The sequence below is a fragment of the Mustela nigripes genome, chromosome 2, assembly GCF_022355385.1.
Source record: "Mustela nigripes isolate SB6536 chromosome 2, MUSNIG.SB6536, whole genome shotgun sequence".
Classification (NCBI taxonomy): domain Eukaryota; kingdom Metazoa; phylum Chordata; class Mammalia; order Carnivora; family Mustelidae; genus Mustela; species Mustela nigripes.
In genome coordinates, this window is record NC_081558.1 from 1,322,588 (window position 1) to 1,333,139 (window position 10,552).

The following is a 10,552-nucleotide window of genomic DNA, read 5'->3' on the forward strand; positions in this document are numbered from 1 at the left end:
GACGCGGGTGTGACAACGCTGTCACCAGTGCCCAGGGGACGCGGGTGTGACAACGCTGTCACCAGTGCGCAGGGGACGCGGGTGTGACAACGCTGTCACCAGTGCACGGGCGACGCGGATGTGACAACGCTGTCACCAGTGCACAGCGGACGCGGGTGTGACAACGCTGTCTCCAGTGCGCGGGCGACGTGGGACAACCGGGGTTCTCTGGCGCTCCAGGTGGGAACGCTAGACCGCGATCCGGGCTCGGGCGGCGTTGGAGTTTGTCCCTCCGGCTTTAAAGCAAACCCTGCCCGGATGCGGGACGCAAGCGCCCGGGCCCCGGGGCTTGGCGAGCTCCGCAGACCGAGCCCGCGGCTGCGCTGTGTGTCCTCTGGATTTACTGACTCTAAAAAGTGGGCTCCATGTCCAGTGCCGGGCTCGAACTCGACCTGGAGACCAAGAGCGGCGCGCCCCCGGGACTGAGCCAGGCAGGAACCCCGGCTGCATGTTTCAAAGGTGACGCGTGGACGCCCTGTGACCCGGAGTCTCCCCGCCGCTCGCGACGAGATCGCAGAAACGCCCGCACCAGCCCCTGGGTACGAGCTCACGGCAGCTGCGTTCGCAGGAGCCCGAGACCCAAACGACCCACACGTCCGTGGACAGAAAAGGGACGCGCCGCTTGTGGTCGTCCTGCGGGGTCAGTGCGCAGCGGTGGAAGCGGCAGGTGACCATCCCACGGAGCAGCCCGGGCGGGCCGCACAGACAAGACACGGGACGAAATACGCCGCATGCAAAGGGGTGTGCACGACCCGGTTCTGCTGATGCGAAGTTCAGGTGCGGGCAGAACGGATGGGGCGCCTGGGGGGCTGCATCGGTGCCGCCTCTGCCTTTGGCTCAGGTCATGATCCCGGGGTCCTCTGGTGGAGTCCCGCGGGGAGTCTGCTTCTCCCTCTGCCTCTGCCCCTTCCCCCTGCTTGTTCTCTTGCTCTGTCTCTCTCAAGTCAATAAAAATATAAAATCTTTTTTAAAAAAATTTTTAAAAGATTTTATTTATTTATTAGACAGACCATAAGTAGGCAGAGAGGCAGGCAGAGAGAGAGGGAGAAGCAGGCTGGCTCTTCTGAGCAGCGAGCCCAACACAGGGCTCCATCCCAGGACCCTGATATCATGACCTGAGCCCAAGGCCAAGCTTCACCTACTCAGCCACTAGGCGTCCCCAAGAAAATTAAATCTTTTTTTAAAAAAGAAGTAAGTGAGGGGCGCCTGGGTGGCTCAGTGGGTTAAAGCCTCTGCCTTGGGCTCAGGTCATGATCCCAGGGTCCTGGAATCGGGCCCCGCATCGGGCTCTCTGCTCCGCGGGGAGCCTGCTTCCTCCTCTCTCTCTGCCTGCCTCTCTGCCTACTTGTGATCTCTGTCTGTCAATCTTTCTTAAAAAGAAAAAAAAGGAATGAAGAGCCCACGAAATGTTTTTGTGATTGCTTTTGGGAAGGTACCAAATCACTTTATTTTGAAGGCGTGGTACAAAGGAAGGAAGGTAAGTCGACGTTTTGGTACAACTTACAGACGAAGCAGAGGTGACCCCAATGTGCGGGGCCTGCCTCGGTGACCAGGGAAACCACGCCGGAGGCTGTGGGAGGGCAGCCTGAGGCTTAGACCGGCTACCACTGTTTCCCAGGGCGTGCTGGGCAGGGAGAGACTCCGCCGTGCTGGGTCCAGGAGCTGCCACCTTATGCGCATTGGTTACAGGGTCGCCCGGGCCTTCAGGTACAGAGCCCCGATGAAGTCCCGCAGAGGGGGCTGGTCTGTGCAGTCCCAGCAGTGACGGACCCACGCTCTTTCCCACACGGAGCGCCCACTCCACGGCTCCAGCCAACCTCCCTGTGCTCGGTGTGCTCTCTTGATGTCCTGAAGGAAGATCCAGCCACCTCCTCGGCTGTCCCTCTCCTCGTGAGACTGGGGAAGAAAATACGTGGCCAAGTTCTTCGAAGGCGCATTGTCGCGGTCAAAGTAGGAAGGCATGGGAAGGGCAGAGCTTCAGGTTACCCGGTCGTTGGTGGCGGCCTCCAAGCCCTGGTGGCACTTCTGGAGCAGCCAGAGCACAAGAAATGTTTAAAATGTGGTAAATAGGGGCGCCTGGGTGGCTCAGTGGGTTGAAGACTCTGCCTTCGGCTCAGGTCATGATCTCAGGGTCCTGGGATCGAGCCCCTCATCAGGCTCTCTGCTCGGCCGGGAGCCTGCTTCCTCCTCTCTCTCTGCCTGCCTCTGCCTGCTTGTGATCTCCGTCTGTCAAATAAATAAAAACAAATAAAATCTTTAAAAAATAAAATGTGGTAAATATAATTTTTATCTTAATCTCCTTAAAGGATAATTGACTCATCCCCCCCCCCCTTTTAGAAAGAGGGAGAGAGAATGTTCATAAGCAAGAGGGGGAGGGAGAGGGAGTCTGAAGCAGACCCCACGCTGAGTGCAGATCCCAGACCGGACTCAGCCTCACCGGCCTGAGGTCACGACCAGAGCTGGAACCAAGAGTCAGATGCCCTACCGACTGAGCCACCCAGGTGTCCCCATAACTGACCTTTTTTATTTTTGTAAAGATTTTTTTTATTTGAGAGAGAGAGAGCATGAGCAAGGGGAACAGTAGGCAGAGAGAGGAGGAAGCAGACTCCCCACTGAGCAGGGAGCCCCATGCGGGACTCCATCCCAGGACCCTGAAACCATGACCTGAGCCAAAGGCAGGCTCTTAACCAACTGAGCCACCCAGGCACCCTGATAATTGACTCTTTAAATAAAAAACCGTAATAACAATGTATTGTGAGATTTATTTCAGAGAATATTTAAAGTAAAACAACAGTACATAATGGGAAGCAGATAACAAATGTACTGTGGTGAGGGGCTTCCAGAAAGTATGAACTAGTATGCTGCAGCCCTAGGAATATCACCTAAAATAAACCGAGCATCCATAAATTTAATAAAACAATTCCAGGTAAAAAATGGAACCATCTTTAAAGTAGTCCATCTAAAATAAGGCAATCATGAGGGAAAGGATCACAAAACACAAAAGAGACAAGCAGCAGACAGCAGGGTGAGCGCTTTAAACCTGGCCATGACCCCATTTCTACTAAATGTAAAGGTCTAAACACTAGGCAAGAGGCAGAAACTGTCAGCACGGCCGCAACTCTAGGTTGTCCTTTAAATATAAAGGCGTAGATTGTATAAACGTAAAAGGATGTAACCAAAACAAATTTTATTTCTTTTTTTAAAGATTTTATTTATTTATTTGACAGAGATCACAAGTAGGCGGAGAAGCAAGCAGAGAGAGAGAGAGAGTGGGAAGCAGGGAGCCCAATGCGGGGCTCGATCCCAGGACCCTGGGATCATGACCTGAGCCGAAGGCAGAGGCTTTAACCCACTGAGCCACCCAGGCGCCCCCAAAACAAATTTTAAAAGAACAAGATTGAAGGGCTACCTGAAAGTTTTTTTAAAGTTTATTTTATTTTTTTAGTAATCTCTTCACCCACCATGGGGCTCAAACTCATGACCCCGAGACGTGTGCTCTGCCAACTGACTCAGCCAGCCACCCTGTCCTTACTCTTAATGTACATCCACAACAAGGACCCAGAATGGATCACAGACCTAAATATAAAGGCTAAAAGTTTAAAACTTCTGGAGGAAAACATAGGAGAAAGTTTTTATGACTTTTGTTAGGCTCAGATTTTTTTTTGATAGGATACAAAATCCATGAACCTTTTTTTTTTGAAAGCAAGAAGATAGACTTCACCAAAATTTTTTAAAAATATATTTTCAAGAAAATATTAAAAAAAAAAAAGAGGGCACCTGGGTGGCTCAGTGGTTAAGCCGCTGCCTTCAGCTCAGGTCGTGATCTCAGGGTCCTGGGATCAAGCCCCGCCTCGGGCTCTCTGCTCAGCAGGGAGCCTGCTTCCTCCTCTCTCTCTCTCTCTGCCTGCCTCTCTGCCTACTTGTGATCTCTCTCTGTCAAATAAATATAAAAAAAAAAAAAAAAAGATAAGGCAAGCACCACCTGGGGAAAGTACTTGCAATACATGTATGTGACAAATTAAAAAAATACTAAGAAACAGTAGGAACAGAAGCCAACCAATTTCTAAAACAGGTAAATAGATTTGAACAACAGATACTTTATCAAGGAAGATTATGAATATGCAACAAGCACAGAAAGATATTTGTCATAATTAGTCATTAAGGAAACGTTCCCCAATGGGATATCGCGGTCTATTAGAAAGAGTACACATAAAGACCTGTGGACACCATTTGTTGGCAAAGATGCACGGTGGCTGGAACTTGCAGGCGTGGCTGGAATAAGCCCAAAATGGTGCAACCACTTTGGGAAATGGTTTAGCAGTTTGTTTCAAAGTCAAAGATGCATTTACCATGAGTGCCAGCAATGTCACTCTTGGGTATTTACCCAAGAGAAATGAAAACGTGTTTCCCAACACTGAGCAGTGTGCCAATGATCATGGCACCTTCATTGATAATAGCCCCAAAGTGGACACGGTTTAAGTACCTGTCCATAGACAGACAGGCTAAAAAACCAACATGGCGGCATGTCCATCCAACGACGGTGAGAGAGGAACTGCGGGTGCCCACAACTTGGATGCGATTCGGGGACGTTATACCACATAAGAGAAGCCAGACTCAAACCATCGCATACCGTGAGCTTCCATGCTATGGAATTCAAAGAACACGAACAATATCAACAGAAAAGCTTGTCAGGGACGGCCTGAGGGCGGGGATGTGGGGAGGGTCCACTCTAAAGGGCAGAGAACTTTGGGGTGATGGAAGTGTGGTTTATTGTGAGTGTGATATACTTACACAACCACAAACAACTGACCAAACTAGGGGTGCCCAGGGGGGTTAGTTGGTGAAGCATCTGACTCTTGATTCAACTTCGGTCATGATCCCGGGGTGGTGAGATTGATGCCTGCATCAGGCTCCGCGCTCAGCACAAGCCTACGTGGGATTCTCATTCTCTCTTTCTCTCTCTGCCCCTCCCTCCTCGCTCGCTGGCTCTCTCTCTCTCTCTAAATAAATAAATAAATAAACAAAATATTTTTTTAAACCTGCCATAAAGATGTCCAAGTCCTAATTTCTGGGACCCATGGATATGTCACCTCACATGGCAAAAGGGATTTTATTAATAAGGACTCGGAGATGGGGATGGTCCTGGGCTACCAGTGGGGAGCGAGGACAGTGTCCTCACGAGGACCACACAGAGGGGGGCAGAAGATGGGAGTCCAAGAGATGCGACGACCCCGCGCTGCTGACTGTGAGGAAGGAGCGGGGGCTGTGGGCCCAGGATGCGGCACCTCTGGAAGCTGGAAAAGGCAGGGGATGGGTCTCCCCGGGGCCCCCAGAAGGAACCAGCCTTGCCCGTGCCTGGGTTTGCCCTAGTCGGACTTGTGACCCCCGAGTGTACTGAAGAATGATGGTTTTGCCAACGGCCGATTCTGGCAAGGGTTCTGGCGGGCGGGCTGCCTGCCGTGTCCCGGCCGGCCAGCAGAGAGCAGCGGGAGCCAGGCTCAGAGATGGCGTGGCTCTTCTCTGAGATGTTCTTGCTCTCGTCTTGGAGCACCCACGTGGCATCCCGGCCAGAGGTTTGGGCACCTGTGATCGATTCCAGCTCCAGCCCTGAATCAGTTCTCTCATCCACAAACAGCCCGTCTGTCCACGCGCCACCGGCCCCTCGCTCCCTCCTGCCGCCGGCTCGTCCCCGGTTCACCACCACCACACTGAGCGTCTACTGTGCACTGACTTGGGCAACGAGCAGAGATGGAGGACAGATTCACAGCCAAGGGAAGTTCTGGGGACACGACCAGGCAGAGGTCAGGACGAAGAGAAGGGTCAGAACAAACTTCGCACGGGGGAGGAGCGGAGAGAAAGCTGGTGTGATTGGAGGTGGGCGGTAACAGAAGCTGAGCTGCGCAAGGCCACCAGGGGTCTTCTTGCAGGAGCGTTCCCAGAGGGCCTGTGCTACACCCCACGTGTGTTCTTCTACTTGGATCCTCAGGACAGTGGGTGAGGGTCCTTTCATTTGCTCTTGGTAGCAAAGGCTTAGAGAGGTGCGGCCAATTAGCCAGAACCCCACGGATTTGGACCCAGGTGTCTTCTCCGTCTCCCTGCTCCCGGGCACTGTTGGGCTCTTTGGTAACCATGTCCCCATCAACAGACTCTTCTGCCCTCGGCTTCGCTGCTCTGCAGCTCTTCCGTCCAATAACGCGGACGCCTGCATCAGTCAGCAAGTGTGGTGATGCCGCTGTGTAACCACCTTTGACGATGATCATCTCTCCCCATCTTCAGGTCTGCGGGGCATCCACAGAGCGAACCTCACCTTAGCCGGTCCTGGTTCCAAGCTTCGGGTTGTCCCGCGTGTCTTCCCCTCAGGGTGTGCTGCTAAATGTTCAATTACATCTCAGGGGAGGGGAGGGGGGTGGAGGTGTTGGTCACCTTTGCCAGTTTCTGGGGTGTAAATACTCCCATGGGGGCTGATCTCAATGACCATTATGACAGATGAGGGCAGAGTTGGAAAGAGGTGTTCAGCGGTGGACCGTTACACAGTGTCTTGGCCCCTTTGGGCTGCTGTGGCAAAAATACCATAGCCAGGGAGGCCGCAGACAGTAGGCATCTACGTCTCACAGTTCTGGAGGCTGGGAAGTCCAAGTTCAAGGTGCTGGCAGATTTGGTGTCCGGTGAGGACCTGCTTCCCGGTTCACAGGCAGCTGTCTCTTCTCTGTGTCCACAGGTGGCGGAAGGGGTGAGAGAGCCGTCTGGGGTCAGCTGTTACGAGCACACCAACCCCACACGGGAGGACTCTACCTTCATGACCTAATCACGCCCCAAAGCCCTACCTCCGAATCTCAACACACCGGGGCTTAGGCTTCAAGATACAAATCTGTAGGGGACAGTACTGACACAATTGACGTAAATAACCTGAAAATAGAACCTATTTCTATCTATATAATCTGAAGCAAGCCCAGAGTGCCATCAGTGACACCGAGAGGCCGGTGAGACCAATGCGAGCATGGAGTTCTGGGTATTGACCACGTGTGTTCGCAAGAGGACTTATTTAAGTGTACTTTTCTGTGACTGACTTTCCAACACCAGCTGTGTCTAAAACCCAGGCCACCAAATGCCTACGTGTTTAGCAATCGGCCCTTATGAGCCAGTGCGGGCTGACTTCGGCACGTTGCTGGCTCCAAGTGGGATTGTTCAAACCCTCCTGGGGCCAGGCGACGGCGGGCGTCGTGCTCCTCCCCGGCCCGCTGGGGAGCACCTGCTCCCACCCTACTGGCCAGAGCAGAGCATGGGGCAGGAACCGACTTCCTGCAGTTAGAAGAATTTCAGCCTCGCCTAACATAGGGAGGGGTTGGGAATAGGCAAGACTCAAACAAGGAACCACTTCTCCCCGTGTGGCCCCCACCTTTTAAAATGATAACAGCGATGGGAATGTGCCCAGGACAACTCCCCTTCTCCCGTGGGTGTCTCCTTTGCACTCACACATCACACTGAGGACAGTCTGAGCCCAGACATGACATCAGCCGAGAGCCCTACAACCTAACTCCGCTCTGGCATTGTCTACAGTGGACCCTGCAAGTTCAGGGCTCCCTGCCATTGGCTGCCTCTCCCTTCAGACACCAGTCCCCAGTCGGGGCTCTCGGCTAACCCGCTGTACATCAGAGGTTCTCACAATCCCCTTCTTGGGTGCGATTAGTTTTCTGGAGCAGCTGCTAGAACTCCGGAACGCGGTTTTACTTGCTGTTTATTGGCTTATTATAAAAGGATATGATAAAGGATACCGACGAACATCCAGGTGGGAGAGGTGCCTGCGGCCAGGCCAGGTGAGGGGCGCGGAGCTCCGTCTCCTCCCCGGGGGCGCGGCCCTCCCAGCACCTCCACGTTTCCCAAACCTGCTGCCTTTATGCAAGTTTCGACACTTTTCGACGTGCAGCCAAGACAGATCATTAACTCAATCTCCAGCCTTTCTCCATCCCCTGGGGAGGATGTGAGCCAGGCTGAGAGTTCCAAGCTTTTTTTGTTTGTTTGTTTTTTTAAAGTTTTTATTGTTAAAGCAATCTCTACACCCAACGTGAGGCTCAAGCGTACAATCCCAAGATCAAGAGTCACACGCTCCAGCAACTGAGCGGGCCGGGCACCCCCCAACAGCTCCAAGCTTCTAATCATGGTCTCTCTGGTGACCTGCTCCTATCCAGCAGCCCAAGAGGTCATCTCATTAGAATGAAAGACACTTCTGTCACCCAGGAAATGCCAAGGGATCTAGGAGCTCAGTGTCAGGAACTGAGGACAGAGACCCAATGGTAGAACAGAAGATGTTCCTAACGCTTTTATCACTTAGGAAATTCCAGAGTTGTAGGGGCTCTACACAGGACCTGTGGACAGACGCCTCTCCGTATATTTGTTATTATCTCAGAAGATATGATTTACATACCATGAAATATACCCCTTTAAATGTACAGCTCAGTGGGTTTTTTGTTTGTTTTTAAAGATTTTATTTATTTGTCAAAAAAAGAGAGTAAGTGCAGGGAGGGGCAGAGGGAGAAGCAGACTCTGGACGTGTCACCCACGTGGACTCACACCCCGTGTGGCCTTCTGTGTCTGGTTCCCTCCCCGGGTGTCGTGGGCTCGGGGTTCTTCCCCGGGGCAGCACAGGTGGACGTCTCACTCCTGTCCGCGGCTGAGCGACGTTCCCGTGTGTGACTACCTCATCATCTGTTCCTGGATATTTTTATTGTTTCCACGTTGGGGCACTTATGGAAAATGCTGCTCCATGTACACGTTTTTGTGTGGACACGTTTTCATTTCTCTTAGGCATTTAATGGGAGCGAAACTGCCGGGTCATATGATGACTTCATGCCTAATCTTCGAGGAACTGCCAGACTGTTTTATTTTTTTTTTAAAGATTTTATTTATTTATTTGACAGAGAGAAATCACAAGTAGATGGAGAGGCAGGCAGAGAGAGAGAGAGGGAAGCAGGCTCCCCGCTGAGCAGAGAGCCCGATGCGGGGCTCGATCCCAGGACCCTGAGATCATGACCTGAGCCGAAGGCAGCGGCTTAACCCACTGAGCCACCCAGGTGCCCTGCCGGACTGTTTTAAAAAGCAACTGCCCTAGGGCGCCTGGGTGGCTCAGTGGGTTAAGCTTCTGCCTTTGGCTCAGGTCATGGTCTCAGCATCCTGGGATCGAGCCCCGAGTCGGGTTCTCTGCTCAGCGGGGAGCCTGCTCTCCCTGCCCCCCGCCCGCTGCCTGCTTACTTGCCTACTTGCGTCCCAGTTTCTGCACATCCTCTCCAACACTTGGTATCTTCTCTCTTGTTGCTTCTAGACACCTTAGCAGGTGTACAACAACAGCTTGTTGTGCTTTGAATCTGCATTCCCCGATGGCTAATGACAAAGAGCACCTTCTCAGGAGCTCATCGACTGTTTCTTTTTCTTCTTTGGAGAACCGTCTGTTAGACCCTTGGCTTATTTCCCTGTTGGGCTATTTTTAAGTCGTTGAGTTGTGAGAGTTCTTTACACATACTAGACACGAGTCCCATGCCAGGTACCTGCTATGAAGATACTATTCTTTCCCCGTTCTGTGAGTTGTCTTTTTGTCTTCTTGATGGTGTTCTACTAAGCACAAAAGGTTTTCATTCGGATGATGTGTGATTTATCTGAGTTATGCACATGCTTGTGTGTGTTTTTAGTGGGTATGTGCTTTCGCTTCTCCTGGCCACACATCCAGGAGTGGAGTCTCTGGGCCACGGGTTAAGCTTATGCTTAGTTTCACCAGATGGTGCCCAACAGTGGCTGGGACTTCCAGGACCCCAGCATTATCTAGTCCCACCAACACTTGGTTTTGTCCACAATGTTCGTTCACAGAGCACCTATGTGATTGCTACCGTCAGTGCCCAGAACCTGGATACTAGAGCCGGGAGTGGCCTGCCTGAGTGACCCAGCATCCTGGTTCCTGACAGCACATGCGTCCTCTGGTTTGGAGTGAGAAAACACCTTTCCCTTCTGCCTGTGCCTGGTGGAGTCCCTGGGGCTAGGCCCCACTCCTAGGTGAACAGTTTGGTACCTCCACCCCCCAGAGGCACCAGTCAGGCTGCTTCAGTCCCCGGGGAGCTGGGGAGGAGGTCCCAGCAATGAAGCCATCATCTTGCATCACCTGTGGTCCTGGAAACCACAGACACCAGGTTTGCTGGGAGGATGGAGAGGCGAGGAGGCAGGACAGGCAGCGGTCGGGTTTCCAGGGAGGAGGCAGGGGACCCTTGGAGGGGCCTGACCGCCGCCAGCGCTCTGCTGGGCGCTCAGCCCAACAGCGCGATCCCACCCTTGCTTTCCCCGGCTGTGAAGTGGGGTCACGGCAGTCCCCGTTGGTCTGACCCCACGGGAGGAGGGAGGCAGCGCCGACACTTACGCTGACGTCCGAGATCACGATGCTGGCGCCTGACGGAGTTTAGTCAAGCTTTGTCCGCGGCATCGCACCCGCGGCCCGTCCATGCCCACCGGGGTCCGTCCATGCCCACCCGCGGTC